The sequence below is a fragment of the Gallus gallus genome, chromosome 1, assembly GCF_016699485.2.
Source record: "Gallus gallus isolate bGalGal1 chromosome 1, bGalGal1.mat.broiler.GRCg7b, whole genome shotgun sequence".
In the NCBI taxonomy this organism is placed as follows: domain Eukaryota; kingdom Metazoa; phylum Chordata; class Aves; order Galliformes; family Phasianidae; genus Gallus; species Gallus gallus.
In genome coordinates this window covers 116,349,677-116,371,225 of record NC_052532.1, presented here as the reverse complement: position 1 = coordinate 116,371,225, position 21,549 = coordinate 116,349,677, and the positions used below count along the sequence as shown (strand labels likewise).

The 21,549-nt window shown below is 34.2% G+C and overlaps 1 protein-coding gene across 2 annotated transcripts in view; it reads left to right on the top strand.

The window, feature by feature from the left end:
* IL1RAPL1 (interleukin 1 receptor accessory protein like 1) overlaps window positions 1–21,549 on the top strand; it is a 702,165-nt gene that overhangs the window by 507,898 nt on the left and 172,718 nt on the right. The gene's annotated exons all lie outside the window — the stretch shown is intronic.

The following is a 21,549-nucleotide window of genomic DNA, read 5'->3' as shown; positions in this document are numbered from 1 at the left end:
TTTAGCTCAGAGTATACCTAATTCCTGTTTGTTCTGTGTGACCTGTGAGGAGTGAACCATTTAAGAGATTGCTGCACCTGGAAGAACAAAGTGCACATCAGTATATTGATTAGTTACTTCTAAGTTACAACCAACTTCTCAGATTTAAAAGAGTAAACGACTTATATAGCCAGTGCTAGTCTTACATTTAGGTGCAGTTTAGGAAATAGAGAAGGAATCTAAGCTGCCTTGCTTTAGCATTAGTTAAGTTTCAACAGGGAACATCATGGGCACATGGAAGCCCAGAAACCAGTTTATGGTTTTAGAATAGAAGTAAAGTATTAGCAGTGTGCTTTTTTTACTGAAGGCTTACATCAATGAAATAGTAGCATATTTAATATTTCAATCAATTTATTTATATTTCTGATTAAATTCATTGTGGTGAATCAGAGCACTTAATCCTTTCAGTGTTTATGATTTCAGACTATTAAAGGCATGACTGCTCTTGTTGCTCTGTTTACATCTGATTCACATAGTATGTTATTTCAAAATTGCAAGAGAGATGTTATTTTTCTTCTAAAAGAAAGCCTAAAAGTTAGGAGTGTATTTGTCTGAAGGGGTGGTGATGTACTGAGGAAAACTTCTAAAGAAATAGATGGCACAAGACTCTATCAACATGTAACTTTACGATGCTTGTAATAATCTTCTTTGGAAAGAAAAGTCATTTTTTAAAAATTAGCTTTTTGTCTCTCAGATTATCAGAAGTTTGAAGTATTCCTTGATTGGGACATCATTCAGAGCAGCTCCAGTATTTTTTGAACATATCTATATATATGCATATCTACGCACGTGTGTGCTTGTATGTATTTTATGGTGGGAAAAGTCACCCTTATGATGGACCATTCCAATGAATCACTTATATAACTTTTTCAGAGACTGCTTGTTAACCTTTTGTGACATCTATCTCTTAAACTGTCTGTTTTAGTAGCTGTTATGTGTACCTACATATTTTCTTTATGATGACCTCTGGCATTCATTTTCCTACTGTTTCAGGGAAAGGGTGATTCCAATATTTGCACAAAAAGTGTTAATTTTTTTAAGTTTTGTTGTTGTTATCTCCTATATTAGTGTTTCTCCAAAGAAAATTGTAGTTAGCCAACAGAGCTCTCAAAATCTAGATAGTACCTGTTGGTACATATCTTTTTTTCAATTTTCTGGCAATAAAATAAATGAAGTATCAAAAAGTTGTTAAGGATTCATGAGTCCTTTTTGTTAATCACATGGTTATTACTAAGGAGATGAAAACATACATAGACTTTTTTACCAGGTTTGCCACGTTATCTAAGGATATGTATGTACATGCACTTATTGTATTTTCTAGCACTGATACTACTATAATTTTTGATATGGTGAGTGGGTATTGCATGGAATGGGAAGTGTGTTAGGATTTTACCCTATATTTGCTGTTTTGTTGCTTCTTTGCCTTGACTTACATTTATAGTTGACATTTCTACCTCTTGTGCCTATGAAAATGTTTTAAATTTTAATACCAGTAAGGAGCACCCTGATAAGCTTTGTTAGTTCAGCTTTAGAAGAGCCATAATTACTCTTTTTTGTTTTTCTTTTGTCTTTTCTTTGAGGAAAAAACAAACTCTTGAATGGTAACTGTCTTTTTGTCTGAGCAAAAGAAGAAATCTCATGCTCAAGATCATAAACTGACTGCCAAGAAAGTGGTATTTGTTGTATTCAAACTTCATTTGTAGAGGATTAATTTGCCTTCAAAATAAATACTTGATGAAGATGCAGAAATCATAGATGTCACTATTGCTTAATGTGAATTAATTATGCAGTTTGAAATTTGTTCTCTGAATACTAGGATATGTAAGCTTAAATTGCATTCTTATAAATCTAAGAAGAAAAACATTCAAGTAAACAAACAACAACTATTCTTTAATTCAAATAAACAAAATTTTGAGTAGCTTTACTTCCAGCAATTCCAGCTGAACTCAAGTGTTTAGATGTCTCCTAGCAATGCTGAACAGCTTTCTTAATGTAGTTTCATCTACTGTATTGCTTATAAACTTGCTTTTATTTATGTAGCCTTATAATAATTTTCATACATATAATGTGTTACAATTATAAGAACACTGACTCTACTCAGTATTTGTTGTGGATGTCCAACCTAGAAATACAGAAATTGATAAAACATGTATGAACTGGCTCTGTTCTCTAGATGAAACAGATTATACATCATTACACAGATTAATGTGTTCTGTAGAAAAAATAATTCATTTCATGAAGGCATTTAGAAAGCATTTAGATGGAATTACCATTTATGTTTATGAGAAGATTGAATACTTTTCCTGCTGTTATTTTTATTTATGGGATAGTACACATTGAAGTAAAAGCCTTGTATTTGTTACAGTGTGTATGTCTGTGAATCAATAAATACTTTGTTCACATAGAAAATTAGCTAGATACATTAGTTTAATAGCAAATAATATATATTTTGATTCTGTTTCAGAAAGTGTAGATGTAAGTAAAATCCCCAGCTGGATTTCTTGCTAAGAAGAGCTGCTGCTTCTGTGTGGAAAATTCTCACTGGAAAAATTGCTGGGGCACTTCATCTTTCCAAATATCTGTACTTTGCCTTAATATACTCTGCCACGTTTAAACACAGTGATATAGTTCACCTGTATGTGTAGACAACAATAGAGAATCAATTCTTTTTCAGTATACATCTATAGCTCAGCACTTCTTGTGCAACTTGTGCAGACATCTTTAAATTGTGAGTATCATTTGTTTTCTTATTCATAAGTTGAAGGGTAAAAATCCCAAGCACTTACACCACCTTCTAAGAACTTTGTTTCTAACAGTTTGTAAAACCTATTAGAAATAACCACACAGTAGATGTGCTTCAGCAATTTGATGTCATCTTATCATCATATCTTTTTTTCCTGAAAAATATAATTTACGCATCAAATGAGTTTGGCTGGTTTATTGTAGTTAATTCATTACATGAACCATAAACTTTATGCATTGTCACTTTCTGCATGCTTTTCAAACAGGAGGCAGCTTGGTTTACATTTTCATTCTATTGATTTCCTCCTTAAGACATATCATGTTTAAAGACAATTATATTCATAACCTTCTCCTTTAAGATTTCTCTCAATTTGTATACTGTTCCCCTTCCTCTTTCCCCAAATGCTGTTTGACAACTGGCTGGCAGCAAATGTTGAAGTGACAAATGATATTACATCTTCTGCAGCTGTAATGTGTTACAATGCAGACTGGGAAACTGGTTTCTGGCAAGAATCCTGGCTTCAGGAACCAGGTCACTAATACACAGTGGTGGGATAGGGGTTGAATGCTTGTGCTTGATTGATGTGATGTGAACTACACTGTAAGCAGCTTCCCTGGCCTTGTGGCTGAAGGCAAAGACTCCATGCAAGTGGCCTCCAGCAAAATGCAAGTGAATTAATCAGGAGACAGTGGGAAGAAACTTGAAGATTAATGTAATTCTGAAAGGGTCGTTTAAAAAGTTCTCAGCAATTCACATGGCTTTAAGAAATTATCATCATAGCTCATAATATTGACATACTTTATTCCAGCACTATGCCCATAGGTAAAAGTATAAACCAAGTACAAAAATAAAACAAGTTTAAAAGTTTAATACATTATTTGTTTTGAGATGGTAATTTTAAATTCTTACTTTTTAAATTTTCAGAAGCCCTTTGAGTTCTAAAGTTAAACTGCTAAATCATGGTAGTTAAAAATAAGCTCTTACTGTTGGAGGTCGTGCAGGGGCTGGACTATTTCAGGCAAATGCAAGAAATCAAATGGTGACCTTTTACCAAACAAGCACTTCCCATAATTGTAATTGCCTTAGGCTGGTGAAGCTCCTATTACATTCATTTTCACAATAATTGTACATGTATTTGAAAATGTGTCATGTATCTTTGATGCCCAACTTAGAATAGTTCTGTGTGAGTACAGCTAATTAGATAAGAAAACTGTACTTAATCATGTTAATTGCTAATAAAGAGATCAAGCAACATGTAGCTAAAGATCACAAATTATTTCCTACAGATTCATGCTGAGTTCAAATTAGGCGTGGTTTTTGGTTTTTTTTTTGCCTGATTTTGAAGTTACGTGCCCAGAATTTTTCATTGTTTTTGAAAATTTCTCTTACTGCTCTTTTTCACTTCAAGTTTCAGTTAAGCATTTGGTTTTTTTTCACATTTTGTAGATCTTTTACACTGATATTTCCTAACATTTGATTTTCCTTTTTTGTTTTGCTCTGTGACCTCAGACTTCCAAATTTAGTGAAATCTTTTTAAATTTTTCTCTTAGTGAAAAGAAAAATAAACTTGGTTAAGAGGAAATCTGTGGTGAACAGTTGGCTTGCTCAGAGGACCTATTACCTACAGATAATGCAGAGAAAGACTGGATCACTAGGTTTGCAGCCATTGACATCTCATGAGAATGGTCTCATAGGTAGAGCTAGTTCCTGGTGAAGAAGTAGTGAAGTTGTAGATGTTTGTTTTAATAACCAGTAGATCTGCTGAGGGAGACAAAGGTGGAGCTGTAGGTCCAGCAATATTGATCCACTTATAAATTTGTGGAAATTATTTATGCTGAGGAGTTCTACATGGAATGCTATAAATATTTAGAACTGAATATAAAATACAGACAAAAGTTCTGAGCAGCAGGATTTTTTCCTTTTTAAGAAAAAAGGAATACAGTTAAAGAGTTAACCTTGGAACACAGTAGTTTAATAAATGCATAAGCAAATATTATTCAGCAAATAGGGTGAAGGGGATTTTGCACATTTTAATTTTCACTCTTCAAAGAACTGTTCTTTTTCCATCTCTATTTAATTTCCTTGAATCTCTCTTTCATTAGAGATTAGTAAGTTATGTATATTAATTGCCTGGTTTCTAGCTATCCTACTATTACATAATGTAGCATTGTAGTTAAAGGCATGTACTTATTTAAAAGTTTTATTTTTTTCATTTGTCTTATCAAATAACACAATCTTTTATGTGTACAGTTCCTGTCTTTTTCCATTTGTATATTTCCAAACCATGAACACCAGAGAAATGCACATTGTAGCTAATAAAAATATACAGGAAAGGGCGTGGAAAAGAGAAACTAAGAAATATATTCAGACCTAAGATGAAAAAAAAATAGAGAGAACAGTATAAAGGTGAAATTATCTGCTAATGAGGTAAATGCATTATAGTAAATGCATTTGAGATGCATTTGCAATAATAAAAGTGCTTAATATGTGTGCAAATTATCTCAGAATATCTGACTGTGCTTAACTTTAAAGTACCTTTTTTTTTTTCTCATGACTATTTCTAAAATTAAAGAAGTTTCTTGTAAGAATTCATGCTTGAGATTAAAAAAGTATTTTAGATTTTCCTAAACCTACTGCCAAGGCTCACCTATTAATAATCTGACCATCACTCACAAGCATCTTATAGTATGTTTTTGTTTATTTGTTTTTCAAATAAAATTACAACATTTAGTGAAAAAAATGGCAATTATTTGCTTTGCAAAAAAGTTAGCAGTAAAAAAAGTAAAAAAGTGTTTTAGAAAATTATGGAAGAATATTAGTCTAGTGTGAGTTCTTGTGGCATAACTTCATTACAAGGGTCTTCTCATGAGCTAAGGAGAGGTGGACAGCAAGAAAACAGCTTCCCTTTTTTTTTTTTTTTTTTTAATCCAAAGCATCTGTATTACAGAAATTACAACAAGACCATTAGCAAGATAAGATGCTATTAATGCAACAAAGCTTATATCTTGAAGGTCTTTTAAAAGTGAGTTGGTTTTGTTATTTTTCTTTAAAACTGTCTTTGAGCAGGGATTTCAGACTAGAGGTCTTTTCCAACCTCAGACATTCTGTGATTCTGTGATCTTCATATTTCACATAATGACAGCCCTCTTAGAAACTTTTTGAAATATCCCAAAGCATTCTGATTGATATATGTATAAGGCAATAACTGTCTGCAAAAAAATACAACTATTTCAGCAGCACTTTCTGTTCCTTAAGAATAGTTCTAAAAGATTTATTTTTGTATGCTTTTAATACCTCTACGACAGGCTAGAAGTGGCTCTGGGTAGCCTGGTCTAGTGATTGGCGACACTACCCATTGCAGGGGGTTGAAACTAGGTGATCATTTTGGTGCTTTTCAACCCAGGCCATTCTATATGTTTGTAAAATGTGTCTTCTGAAACCTGCACTTGACGACGTTCTAGCATGACTAACTATACAGTCATATATTTGTTTGTTTTTTCTTGCACTTGTTCTTTGGTGTAAATGCTTTGGAGTATGCATTAGAGCTAATTCTGTTTCTGATCTTTTCTTTTAAAAAAGGAGAGGAAAACAAACAAAAAAAAAAGAGGTTCATACATCAAGGAGAACATATTCACTGTGACTTTTGTCTTCTATGTCTTCCTAGTATGATGAAGAAGAATGACTGTGACATGGCTCCAGCCTTCTTCCATACCACAGATTTTTACAATTTCTTACTTACTGGTTTCTAATAACTTCTGATAACCTTGAGCTTAAAAGTTAGCTGTAGACCCAGAACCAAAACACATATAGCAGGCTTCATACTGCTTGCATTATATGTTAACGTTTTTCTGTCAGAGACATGAATGAAATACATTCATTTCAAACTTATCAGAAAAAAAAAAAAAAAAAACTAGTTTGTCTGAACAGTGCTTAATTTGTAGCATATTGATGAATACTTTTTAAATACCCATGAAGAATATGTATATGCATATGGAATTTGTTTTGGACCCCCTCATACATTTGGTAAATTTAGTTCTAAGTAACTAGCAAAGTAACTGTAGGGGAGAAAACTTCAAAAGTGCTGCAAGAATTCAAAGTGCTGCATTTATACAACAAATACAACACAAAGCAGGAAATTCAGTTGAAATCTGTGATGTTATCGTGCTTTCCTCCACTCTTCCTAATGCAACGTGCATTTGGGAGTGATTTGCTCATCTTTCTCTTCCTCTTTAAGTATGCTTACCAATGATGCATATTCCTGATGCAGAAGTTAATTTTTTTTTAGTTTCTTTTCTCTGAAGTGTTTTTAAAATTTCTTTTGAACCTCTGCAGTGGTGATCCTCTACATTTGCAATTTGTAGTTAGTTCACTCAAAGATTAATCAACATTAGTTCACTACTCTAGCTGAAGTATCATTTTTTTTGTCACACCACCACCATCACAGAATTGCAGAGGTTGGAAGGGACCTTGAGATCAGTGAGTTTAATCCCCCTGCTAAAGCTGGTTCCCTACAATAGGTCACACAGGTAGGTGTCCTGGTGGATCTTGAACATCACCATAGATGGAGACTCCACAACCTCTCAGGACAACCATTCCAGTGCTCCGTCACTGTTACTGCAAAGAGTTTCTTAGACATGTTTGTATGGAATTTCCTGTGTTCAAGTATTAGGCCATTGCTTCTTGTCTTATCACTATGCACCACTGAGAAGAGCCTGGCCTCATCTATTTATATCCCACTTCCCTTCAGTTATTTATAAAAGTTAAACAGATTCCCCCTTCAGTCTTCATTTCATCAAGCTGAACAGGCCCAGGTTACTCAGCCTTTCCTTACATAGGAGAAAATCTGGGCCATTTATCATCTTTGCTGGACTGCTTCGAGGAGATGCCTATTTTTTTTTTTTTTTTTTTTAACTGGGGAGACCAGAACTGAACATAGTATTCACCAGGGCAGAGTGTGGGGGGGATCACCTCCCTCAACGTGCTGGCCGTGCTCTTTTTAATTCACCCTAGGATGTCATTGGCCACAAGGGCATGCTGCTAGCTCACTGGCAACAAACATGTTTTCTACCAGATCACCTGTGTCCTTATTTTCTGTTCCCCCTTGATCAACTCTAAACAACATGATGAGACTTTGAATCACGTCATCACAGAATTGTAGGTGTTGAAAGGAGCTTCTAGAGATTGCTGAGTCCAATCCCCCCTTCTAGAAGCAGGTTCCCTACAGTAAGTTGCACGGGAAAGTGTCCGGATGGGTCTTGAATGTCTTCAGAGAAGGAGACCCCACCCTGTCTCTGAGCAGCCTGTCCCAATGCTCTGTCACCTTCACAGTGATGTTCTTCCTTGTGTTTGTATGGAACTTCTGTGTTTCAGTCTCTTCTCATTGCCCTCTGTCCCATTTCTGGGCACAACTGGAAAGAGTCTGACCTCATCCATTTGACTCCTGCCCTTTATAATCTATAAGCATTGATGAGATCCCTGTCAACCTTCTCTTCTTCAGTCTGAACAGCCCCTGGGCTCTATGCCTTTCCTCATAAGAGAGATGCTCCAGGCCCCTCATCATCTTTGAGACCCTCCTCTGGTCTATCTCTAGAAGTTCCTTGTCTTTTTTGGAATTGATTTGTATAGGATTAAAGGAGAGCTGAGCAGAGAGGAAGGAAGCAGAGAAACACCATCAACATAGTGTTTCTAAAACTAGTAAAAATGTATTAGTGATTAAGTTCTTTTTCTGTTGATTTAAAAAATCAGTTACTTTTTGCACTGGTCTAATACTGTGTATCTTCCCAGGGTTATATATTATGAATCAGTTGTGAGAAGTACCTGTGGCAACTTTTGAAATCTGAGCAAATATCACTTATAATAGTAAAAATCATGAGCTGGAACATAATACAAGTAGTACTTACAAAGCATAAGGAAAAAGTGAGCTAATTGTTTTTGCTTCCTACTTTCATTCTCTGTGTTTATTTGACTTTGTTTTGGAATGTACGTAGAAGAAGAAAGAATAATCTATTTGTTTGTCTCAGAAAATCCTCTTCTGCAAACATGATATCTTGCTGTCCAGACTTCGGAAGTGCTGAGTCCTTATGTTTACTCCCTAAATATTAATAATAATATGGGGCTGACTTGATTGCTGTGTGTTTAGTATTATTAAATAGAGATGCTAGTCTTTTGTATCTATAATTCCTACCCAGCGCACCGCACAAAGATATGGCTGCTACTGCAGGATAATACCTTTTATTTACGTTCTCTCCAGTGTAACAGTTTATGCTCTTCTTTGAACATGCAAATGAAGTCAGACATATAGTGCAGAATTAGAGCATTTGTAAGCAAAATGAGTTATGTTCATACTTTATACAGACATTCTATATTAACAGGTTTATTTTTCCACTGGGAAAGAGTCTAATTTGCTGGAAAATTGGGTTTTCAGCCAAAGAAAACTTTTCAAGCAAGTCACTTGCTTTCCAGGAATTTAGATTTCTCTTTCTAGGTTTACAAAAAGTTAAACAAATGAGATACATAGCAACTCATGACATTTTGAGACTTGACATGACATTTAGGCCTCTAAGTACTTCTACCGTTTTTTGGTAACTGGTTTAGTACACTTAAATTACTAAAAATACATCACAGTGAGGTATTACACATCAGCACTTAGCTCATACCTTAGAAGCAGCATAGCTTTGTTTGCAGAGTACTTTTCACAAGCTCAACAGCACAGATTATTAAGCTGCTGAAATACAGTATTTCCACCCAGATGCAATGGTGTGTCAATGTGTTCTTTCTAATGAAACTCAGATATCTCTGTATGACTCTGAATAGAACTCCAAGATAAATTAAGAAATTCTAACATAGAAAGCTAGACCCTCTGTTGAAAATTCAGATTTGATTTTCTAATATTTATGATCTATTAACTTTGGATCTGATTAAAACCAAAATATTGTGAAATATGAAGTGCTTTTACCGCAGGAACCAAGATGCTGAAGCCTAGGCAGATGAAGAGTATTATCAAGGTGGCCTGACTCTAAATGTTGTATCCAAAATGAAAACTTCTGTTCTAACCTACAAAAAATAAAATAGCATTTGGATTATTTTTTACATTCTTTAGCATGAAAAGTAGGCATTTTAATGAAGATGTAAAGTTTCTTAAAATAGTATTTACCATTACAGATAATTAGTTTAAAAATCCCAAATAAGCCTTACTTTTTCTGTGTGAACGATATGTACATTTCATTATAAATTCCTCATTATATTTAAAAATTAACAGCTTTAGGGGAAAACTAAGGGAAGAAAGCCTCTAAATTACGCTTCCTCTCGGCCTAAGATATTTTATTATGAAGAAGATTGACTAATCAAGATTTTTTTTCTGTAATTTTATGACTAGTGATTCAGCAAATAGAGTGGCATAGACTTCTTGCCAAAGTAAACATATACATTAATTTACAGATGTCTAACATGTAATAATTTCCTTACTTCATAAAGTAAACTTTGTCCAATCACTTTTTTCTGTTCCCAAAAACACACATCGGAAGGATTCTTTAAAGGAAATATTGACTAAAGAGAGAGAAATGTTATTGTTTCTGTTGTAGAATCTGAAAAAGAAATAATCCAATTTGATCTTTGTTTGCTAGCAACATTCCTTTTTCTCAACATGCTTGTAATTAGAGGAGGGCATTTTTTGAATTGCTTTATGTTTCTTGATTGTTCTATGTTTCAGTGTTATATTCAATAAAGTTTTCAGGTTTGGGGTATTGTTTTTTCACACATTCAGTAAATAAGTGTATGTGCATTTATTTTTTACAAATAGATTTTTTATTTATTCACACAGAAATAAATTATTGTGTAACTACAAGATTTGGTAGCATGTCTGCAGACCAAATGCTTATGATATCTAATCTCTCTTCGCTGCCAAGTGACCATATGGTATGTGTTAATATAACATCTGCCATACTGGATTTGTATGGCAGGTTTTATTCAAAGTTTGGCATGACAATCAGGCAATAAGTACCAGGTATAACTGTTCTCAGGCATCTTCTACTCCCTCTTACAAATACTGTGTAATTCTTTGCTTCTGTGCACTTGGGTAGACATTAATATCCTACAATCACATTACAAAACTGAAGTCTATGAAGCTTGCGTGCTTAGACTTCATACAGATTTGTGAAAAGATTAGGAAATCTGAAGTCGTCTGTGCCAGAACATCTGCTGTTATAATGGTAACATCTATACACACAGTGTAGAACCAGGCAGATCCTTTTTATAAGCTGTAGAGATATTCCATACAATTTATTCATCATGGAATGATATGGAATAAACCTGAATTGACACTCACCTACATAGCCACTACCCAGGACACCTTGCGAATCACCTAGATTTTCTAAACCTGATTATGAGTGCAAATAATTACTAAAAATAAAAATAGTAATAAAAAATAATCATTCTGTAAGCTCACAAGTATGAGACTCACAACTTAGTCCAAAAAAATGCATTTACAGTCCCATCTTTTTGAGCCTGTCTTTCATGTGTCAGATGCTCCAATCCTGTAATCAACAGTGTGAACCGTCATCATGTTTGTCTCAGTACATCTATATCTCTCTTGTACTGGAGAGAACAGGACCTAGCACTCCAGACATTTCTCATCAGGGCTTAGCAGAGGAAGACGGATAGAATGACATCCCTAGACCTGCTGGCAACACTTGGGCTAATGCATCCTAAGGTGCTTTTGACTTTCATTACTTCAAGAGCACAGTGCTGGTTCATATCTTACGTGTTCCCCAGGACACCTAGGTCCTTCTCTACCAAGCTGATTTCCAACTGGTCAGGTCCCAGCCTCCACTGAGGCCAGAGGTTGTTCCTACCCAGAAGTTAGACTTTGCATTTCCCCTTGTTGAACATTTCTCAACATGTCAGGTTCTCTCTAAATGTCAGTACACTGAAATGTCATCTGTGTCAACAGCTCCTACTGGTGTTGTGTCATCCACAAGCTAGATGAAAGTGCATTCTGTCCCATCATCCAGGTCACTAATTAAGAAGTTAAGCACTGCTGGCCCCAGTACTGACACTTGGAGTGTGACACTAGTTATACCTCCAGGTGGACTGAATGCTGCTTATTAAAACCCTCTGAGCCCAGCAGTTCAGCCATTTTTCAGCCCACCTTACTATTCACTTACTAATTGTCATCATTCTAGTAATGAAAATGTTATGGAAAACAGTGCCAAAAGCTTTGCTTAGTCAAAAATAATGATGTCCGCTGCTCTCTTCTCATCTACTGAGCCAGCCATCTCATCACTGAAGGCTGTCAGGCTGATTAAGCATTATCTCCCCTTCGTAAATCCATCCTGACTATTTCCAGTCATCTTCTTGTCCCTTATGTGTTTGGAGATTGTTTCCAGAACTATTTGCTCCATCACCTTCCTGGGGATAAAGGTGAGGTTAGCTAGTCTGTGTTCCCCAAATACTCCTCCTTGTCTTTCTTGAAGCTTGTAGTGTACGTTCCTTCCATAAAGTCTAAAATTTCCCAGCTTAAAAACAAAGAATCTCTTTTTAATGGAGTAGATATAAAAATAGCTGCCTGCAATGACAAAGAGCTTATTATGCACTCAAATTGAAGTACTAAAATAAAATTAAAACAAAAAACCAAACAAACAAAAAACAGTATTTACAAAACTAGAAGTTAAGGATTTTTCTCACTTAAGTTTTGGGCCACTGGAAATCATATTATGTCCAGATTTCTAGCTAAGCAAAGTTAGATTTAGAAGACCTAAATCACTGAAATGACACGGAGAACAGTTGGAAAAGATGTACAGATTCATGACAGGACAGAGAGAATAAGAACAAGATAGATTTTAAATTACATGATTATGAAATAGAGAAACAAAATTAAAAGGTTGACTACAACTTCTGAACGAGAAAAGTGAATGCAATAAGTAAAAACTTTAATTGTCAGGACTTTAAATGTCAGCTTTTTGGAAGGGTGGAAGTGGTCAAGGTGCATAAAGCCCCATTCCCTTCACAAGGCCTCCTCAGAGACTGAGAAATCTTATTCTGAAATGTCAACCTTATCAGCAGAAAGATTTAATTACAGAAAAAAGCAGGAAGTATCCAGAATTTGTGTTCAAAGGTTATGAGTTACAGTATTTCCAAGAACTATCTACTTTAACTCTCTCTAAAAAAAAGAAGCAGTAATAAAAGCAATGCAGGAAAAGTTAATAAAGCCAACGTCCTACAATAAAGAGAGATGTAAGAAGATGCACTCCAGTTATTCTGGTTTGAAATCTAAATCTTAGCATATACAAAATAACAGGGCAGAACTGGAAAGTAATGTTAAATTTCAGGGTGAAATTTTAAAGATTGCTAAAAGATCAAGAAAAAGAAATAATAATGATAATAAAACTGAAAATTCAATTGATAAGGGCAGAAGTGAAGCTGAACAAAAAACTGTAAGTTTCTCTGAATAATTGGGCAACGTAATGGTTACTAAAGTGAGATTTTTTTGTAAGCCTTCCAGTAAGCACAGCAGAGTAATTGCTAACAAAATGTATGTTTGGTTTAGGCACAGAGAACATAATAATATGAGATTTTCAAAATTTTCTTTCCCATATACTTTAATCTAGAGAAAAAAAAAAAAAGTAAAGGGAATTATGTGAGAGAGGGATCAGTGACGATATACAGACAAATTTTAATTATATGTGTTTCAGGGTGCTTACTTGATGTGACATGTGAGTCTAACTTTTCTTATTTTTTCATAAACCTCATGAGTTAAGTAACTCTATTTTTCTTCATGAATGTGTAAACTATTGAGGTAGCTCAGTTGTTAAGTATACTGCTTATGTTTCAGTTTGTTTCACAAGTCTGATACAAGATTTACATAGCACACAACATTGCTGATCATAAAGGCAGCTTACTGTGGAAAGAAAAATACTCAATGATTCAAACTGCCTCAAAGTAGTTATGGTAAGAGATCATGGCTCATATAGTTCCCTCTAAAAGTCATTTACATGAGTCACCAGACTTGAAAAGAACTAGGAAATAAGATCCAAAAGGTTTTCATTTGTCTTGGAATAGTAGCAGTGTTAGAATCAACAGTACAAAGAGCTTAACTGAGGTCAACTGGATTTGTTTAATCCTTTTCTCATATGGTGATAAAGAGTGAGACAGGCCCTATACTAGAGAAACAAGGTGCTTTAGAGAAAGCTATGTGTGTATAAAATTGTAGAGAAATCAGAATTCAAACCAGGAGCACAGTACTTGAATATTAAAACATGACAATTGCAGTGGTCTTCTCTGTCTTCAACTATTTGTCTTTTAGTTTCCACAGTAAGGGGTGGAAGAAGTTTGAGGCTGATTCCATTGCTATTGTTTATATAACTGTAAGACCGCAATGCCAGATCCCACTGATGTTATCTATTAGACTGTCCCGTAACATGTGACGAGCAACAGATGTAGGGTTCCTCTCAAGTATGAAGATAGTTAAACAAAATAATACTTCTATGGTACTCTAGCAGGAGCTAAGATGGTCACATTGGCCTTAAGGCCTCATGCAAGCCAGTAATGTAAGGAGAGCAAAACAAAATTCCTGGTGAGTGAAATTCTGTAGGCATATACAACAGCAAATCTCCTGATGGAAGTGCTCCTGGATGTGTGGTTTCATTCTTATGCTAACAAGACCACTTTTAATTAAACACACAGATAATGTACCACATGCTTGTTTAAGGCAACAAAAGCAATAGCCATTATCTTCAACACTTCTCATTTATTTCAGATGATCTGAACAAACTGAACAGACCATATATACAGACCATGCTTCAGCATGTGATTCAAAATATGAGTTCTAAATCTTCTACATGAAGAAACTAATACTGCCATAATATTAGGCTGATATGTCACTTCATGGTTTTAACTACATATACTGTTCAGTTTTTTTTTTGTATTTCAGGAATGCATTAGCATCTATGATGAGAGTATTTTGATGATTAGGACTTTTTCCTTGGAGACTGTTGGAAAAGGCCACTGTGTTTTAAGAAAATTATCAGTTAAAAGGAGGAATATATACACCTTCTCTGAAGTCATAGGAGTAGTACAAATGTCCTATCATATTCAATTAGAGATGAGTATATAATGAAAATCCCAACACCTGGCTGCATCTGTTCCTCTTCTCCACTCTTTATCCTGTTGTTGATCACAGGGGACTCACAAGCCTAAAACATTTTAAAAGTTTTCCTAGAAATAAATATTCTTCCCATCTGTCTTGGTTTCAGCTGGGACAGAATTGTTTTCTTCAGAGTGTCTGGTTTGATGCTATGTTTTGGTTCTAGGAGAAAAATAATGTTGATAACAAACACACTGATTTTTATAGGTGTTGCTGAGCAGTGTTGTACAGACCCAAGGCCATTCTCAGTGAAGGGCCCTAGGAGCTAGGAGGGCCTAGCTCTATGACTAAACTTTGTTAATTTGGACAGATGACTTAAATTCACTACAGGATCATTCCATACCATATGACATCACGCAGAAGAAGTTCTGAAGGGAGTGGGAGTTCATCTGGCTCTCTTCCTCTCACTGGGGGACTAGTTGGGCATCAGCTGGGGAGTGGGGAGCAATTGCTTGTGCAGCACTTGTTATATAGATCCATATATAGTTGTTACTATTATCATTTTCCTTTTAAATAGTTTAAATAGTAAATAGTTTTGTCTCAACCTATGAGTTCTAATTTTTTTCCACCAGTTCTCTCCCCCATGCCGCTGGGAAGTAGTGGCAGTGAGCAAGTGACTGTGGTGCTGAGCCACCTTCTGGGTTAAACCACAACACTATCTTCATTTCCTCAGTGCCTCCTCCTTTCGCAATATGCATCGTTGAAACTCTTGCCTAAAAAAGACATATTTTTATTTGCATAATTATACAAAATTAATGAGCATTGAATATTTATTTACTTTCTTACTGCTTTATCTGCATATCTACTGCATTTTCTCACAGGAAGTGCTGTGCTTCCTGTGCAATAAAGTAATTTCCTGCATTACATTATTATTTCATGAGAAAAAAAATGTTAAAAAAAAAAAAAAGCCACCACCAACAGCAACTCAGAAGGAAGGATTTGGTATGAGAAATAAAGATGTTTTATTTGTATGCCCAAATCAGTAATCAGTAGTGTTGGCCTTTTTATAATATGCGGTAAGAGGAAAACAACACTAAGGGCATACACTGAAAGAAGAAGTCAAATTTATGTCTCGAAATTCAAGATTTATAGGAACGATTCAAGAGATAATATCTGATCTTGTCAATCATTATGATAACCAAGTCACATTAAGTAGTTAATTTATGATGATATTATTCATGCATATATCCCTAGTAGCCTTATATGGATCTTTATTTGTATCTGCCCCCAGTTTGACCTGTTTAATTGAGGGTATAATCAGGCTTGTTCACACAGTGAGGCAGAATGTTCTTATAGACCTGCAGTAGAATTCAGGGTAGATGTGATTTTAAATAATGCCTTTATGAATGAAAGATAATCTGATTGTATCTGAGACATCATATTTATTAGAAGTCGCAAACAAGTATAAATAATTTACTTCTTATAAAAGATCTTGCCATGTATTTATTTCAAAAAAGAAAATAATTTATCTAGTGACATATCTGAGTATGTAGGTTCAGGCTGCACATATTTAGTTTTATTGCATTCCATTATATACTGTGGCTACAGGGGGGTGTCTTCTCCCTATGGTCATTTGCTTGTGCCAAACTAACAGAACAGAGAGTAGACACAACAGGGTTCTTTTTTTTTTTTTTTAAAAAAAAAAAAAGGCTCTGGAAAATCAGCAGGAAAGCAGGAAAGGAAATTTTAATGAGTCAAGCAAAGAAGTGGAGAATTTTTCTGAACAGTACTATGGTTATATCTTCCAGGGACATGCCAGTCATTTTTTTCAGTATAAGTATATACTATGTGACCATAAACATCTGAAGTTAAAGATTTAGCTTAGAAAGAATAATATAGACATAAGCAGCCAATGTAAAAATATTATATTCTGGCTAGTTTATAGCTGGGTAACTCATTGTCATGGCTCTCCATTTTTTCACCACAAGGCAAATATTTCAATACATTTTAAATGTAAATCCAATCTAGTAGATAAGGAATATGAAATTAGTTACTTTCTCTTTGAGTACAATCAGTATGTCTACACATGAACAATAAGTTTAAAGTTAAATATTAATTTTAATTACAGTTTCAGAAATGGTTACTTCACTTAAGGTTTTCTGTTTGTTTGTTTTAGTTTTCTTTTAATGAAAAGCAAATGTGACACAGATTTCTTTGCAAATGATTCTACAGTTATGATTCAGAAATCAAAGATGGACTGTAAAGTGGATTTGATCAAACTGCTTTTACTTGTGAGAAGCTGACCTAACAAAACCCTGTTTTGTTTTTTGTCTGTTTGTTTTGGAGTTTTTGTTAACTTTATCTGGAATAAAATTCTTGACTCTTACGAGGAAAAGGAAATAGAGAGGGAAAGCAAAGAAGAAGAAGGTAAAAAGGCGGAGTAAGATGCAGAAGAAAGAGGGAGAGGCAGGAGGGGAAAGAAGAGGGAAAGAGGAAAGAGGGTAGGGGAAACAGAGAGAAAGAGAGAGATACTGCATCCATGCATAAGTAGACACTAATGTCCTAGAATTGAGATTCTTGCCAAGAAACTTGACAGTCTCCCATGTAAGAATAGAAATAGGAATCTGAGCACTGTTCCTTCTGGAAATCATGTGATAAGTACCTAGTGGGAAGAGGACCTCTATTATTTAGCAACATGGAAAAGAGTTCTGGTTTTTTGCTTGCAATGCAGTACAGGAAATGCTTTGAAATCATTAATGTTTCTGTAGGATCTGAAAATGGTTGCCTTACTACACCTCTTCTTAAAAAAAATAAAGGCTACTTAGCTTGTTAAGGGATGCTATAGTTGTGAGGTTTTGTGTTTTTTGTTTTTTTGTTTTTTTGTTTGTTTGTTTGTTTTGTTTCCTAGTTCTTATCATTTAGTAAAAAGTCAGGGAGAAAGGATAAAATTTTGTTTTTTGTTCTTGAACTTACTAGATAACTGTACCTCAATATATCTATCTGAAAACTGTGCTCATTTTGAATAGTCTGTTATGTGATAAGTTGCTCCAGTTAAGAATATAATACGTTATTGTCTGAAGGATTTCAAATTGCTTATAGGAGACAATAGGTCTACTTCAGAGTTTCTAAACTAAACAAGGATTGCAGAAGCTCTGTGCTGCCTATGAATGCTGGTATCAGCAAACAGCGTAAAACTGAAATGCAGAGGGGCAGCATTTGTTCTCTCATGTTCTCACATTTGTTTTGGTTCACATGGCTTAATTGCCAGAAAAACATACATATATTTGTAGATTAATAAATAAAATAACATGCACATAAGGTGTAGATTGATTGAGAGTGTATTTCAAATTTTCTTAATATTTGATAGACAGATGTCTTAAGTATAACAAGAGAGTGAGGTGATTTTCCTTGCCCGTATCACTCTATTTCAATGTTTCCCTATAGGTAAAACTTTGAAATGCAGTATGCTCAGAGATGCTTTTGGTTTTCTACATGGGTGAAGGAGTTAGCCCTGGGAGATATAACTGCTTGAACCATAGGTGTGCCTACAGCTGTGTTACTCATTCTTCCTGGCTGAAAATATTGGCAAATATCACCTTAAAATACAACACGGGAAACCTATAGTGTATTACTATTATTATATAGTATTTATATATATATATAAATATAGAGTATTATATATTTATATATATATATTATATATATATAATTATATTTATATATATATATTTAATATTTATATTAAATATATATGTAAATATATATTATAATATATATAATATTTATTATAAATATTATATATATATTAAAAATATATATATAATATAAATATATATTTATATTTATATTTATATATTTATATATATTTTTATATATATGTTTATATTTATATATATATTTATATATATTATATTATTTATAATATAATATAAATAATATATATTATTATTTATAAATATTATTATATATATATATATATATAGTATTATATAGTGTTTTAATATTGATTACAGAGCTTATGTATTCAGTCTCCTAGATGATGGGATAGAGTTCAATTTCAGCAGAAATGGAGGACTGGGTGCGTGCTGGAGATCAAAGCTGCTGAGAGATTTTAACAAGTTGAAGACAGGGACTGATGACCGTGAAGTCAGACAAAGACAAATGCAAAGTCTTGCCCTAGTTCTGGAATAACTCTGTGCAGTAGTTTAGGGCATGGTCTGACTGAGTAGGAAAAAGCTTGGAAGATAAGATTCTAACAGTCCAGGTATAAAATAAGTTCAACCTCAGTCAGCAAGGACCATCGTCACATCTTTTCTCAAATGTTTAGCTAGCAGGTACAAGAAAGTGTTCCTACACAACTATTTAGCACCTATGAGAGCACATTTGGAATACCGTCTCAAGGTTTTGGTTCCTCAGTGTAGAAAAAAGACATATGCTGGATAGAGTCCAGTGCATAGATGATGAAATACTTGAAGTGGTGAATTCTCCATTCACAGAGACGTTCAAAACTTCAATGGAGGAAGTACTGACCTACTGACCGCCTATTTATTGAATTTACTTTCACCAAGAGTTTAAACCACTTGATCTCCAGAATGTCTTTCCAGCCTACATACTCCTGTGAATCTAATATATCAGTTATATATCTAATTAATTGTTTTCAACAATATTTCTTCTGTGAAATTCTTTGTTGAAGACTTGAATATCAGAAGTTATAGGAAAATCATGTTGGGCATAAATTATGTAATAACTTCATACTCTTGTTCAAGTGTGATTTACTTATATGTTGCTAATATTAATTATTTTATTCCAATTCATTTAATAGTAGGAAGTCTCTTAAAGATCTTGAGTACAGGACCATAAAAGTAACGTCTTTCTTTGCTTCAATTGGAAAAAAATACTGTTTTCTAGCCTCATTTGTTCCATTCAGATGAACTGAACCAGCTATACCTTTAATACAATGAGAAACTTTTGTTTTCTTGAAGTCTCAAAACATATTTAGAACAACAGTGACTCAGAAAACACTATCTGATAAATGGTAATTGAGTTGAGAGTGACAGAACTGCAAAACTAAATTTAAATTCAAAGTGGATGATTTTTTTTTTTTTAAATGGCAATGTGCTGATAAATTCTGAGTCTTGATGGAGAAGTTAAGATTGGGAATGACTAATTTTGTAGTTTAAGAAAAAATGCAATTTTGATCCTTTTCTCTTCCACCTACTTTAGCTCATAAGGAAAAAAAAAAAGAGAGAGAGAGAGGGCGAGAGAGAGATAGGGACATCAGTGTAAAGAAAAGTAACAACCCAGAGATGTTGTTTAAAAATGTTTAATAACTGTGGGCTCTCTTAATGCAGAATGATTTCCTGTAGAAAGTAGAAAAATGAACTGAAAGAGTATTTGTGGACCAAATCTAGGTCTTTTCCCTGAAGAGTTATTTTGATTTATCCCTTGCACTGATGGCTCAACACGCAAGGTTTTGCCCCATAGCTGGAGGTGTTCAAGGCCCTGAGCAACCTGCTCTAGTGCTTGATTTAGTGGTTGGCAATGATGGCAGGGGGAACTAGATGATCTTTAAGATCACTTCTCACCCAAGCTGTTCTATGATTACATGATATCAACAGGGTAGATTTATGCATTGGTCAAATCAGAAAAATATCTATGAAACAGCAAAATATGGATTCATTCTCTACTTGTTGCATGCAACGTTAGTGTTAGTACTATAGGTATTAAAGGGCATTAATAATTTAATCAAAGAGTAAAATGAGTGTAGTAAAGAGAAAGCAGCTCAACCTCTCCCTCAATTCAACTGACAGGAGATGAGCGTGTTTAGTAGATTAAACCTACACACATGTAAATGTGTGTCAGTAAGAAAGGAAGTAATGATTTGACAAGTTTGAGGGAACAAATATTATACAGTTATATCAAAATGTCAAAAGTACTTTAAATCTCTGACAGCCCATAATCTATGCTAAAGACTGAAATGTGAATTAATATTTAAAAGCTAAATATCAAAATGTTCCAAAGAGCTAAAAGTTGGAGATTTCCCATGAACACTTACTAATCATTTACAGAAAAATGTGAATGTTCTTTTTATATATCGTGCACTTTTCTGTCAGAGATCAGTAGAACAGACTTACTAACAGTAGTTGTTAGTACTCTGAAAGTAGCAATAATCAATGTCACTTCTATGAAGTAAGTGTACATAAGGTGATGAATCTAGTTAATAGCTGCATTGTTCAGCAGTATGTTTTGGACATGCTTCACAAAGTTCCTATTAGCACCTTCAAAATGTTTTTGACCATGACAAAACTCTTATTTTCCAATTTGCATTATTCTACCATAATTATTTCAGAGTAAATCAGAAGGGAAGAGGGAAGTAATTTTAGTAGGAGTCTTAAAATTACATCACTGCATCTGTCCCTTGGATTTTGAAAATGAACCCCTTTTATTTTAGTCCACCTTCAAATCTTAGATTATCTATTTTATTTCTCTGATAGTGACTCTATTTGGCAGGAATGTATTTAAATATTATAATAAGGAATAAAATATTGCATTAAAGCATGTTTATAAAAACACAAAACTGTAAGATGTTGCTGTAGGGTTTTTGTGAGAGTCTGAAGAGGTATTCTATTTAACAAATGTCTCCAGTACCTCAGTGTATGAAATAATCTAATTGCGGTGTTATACTTAC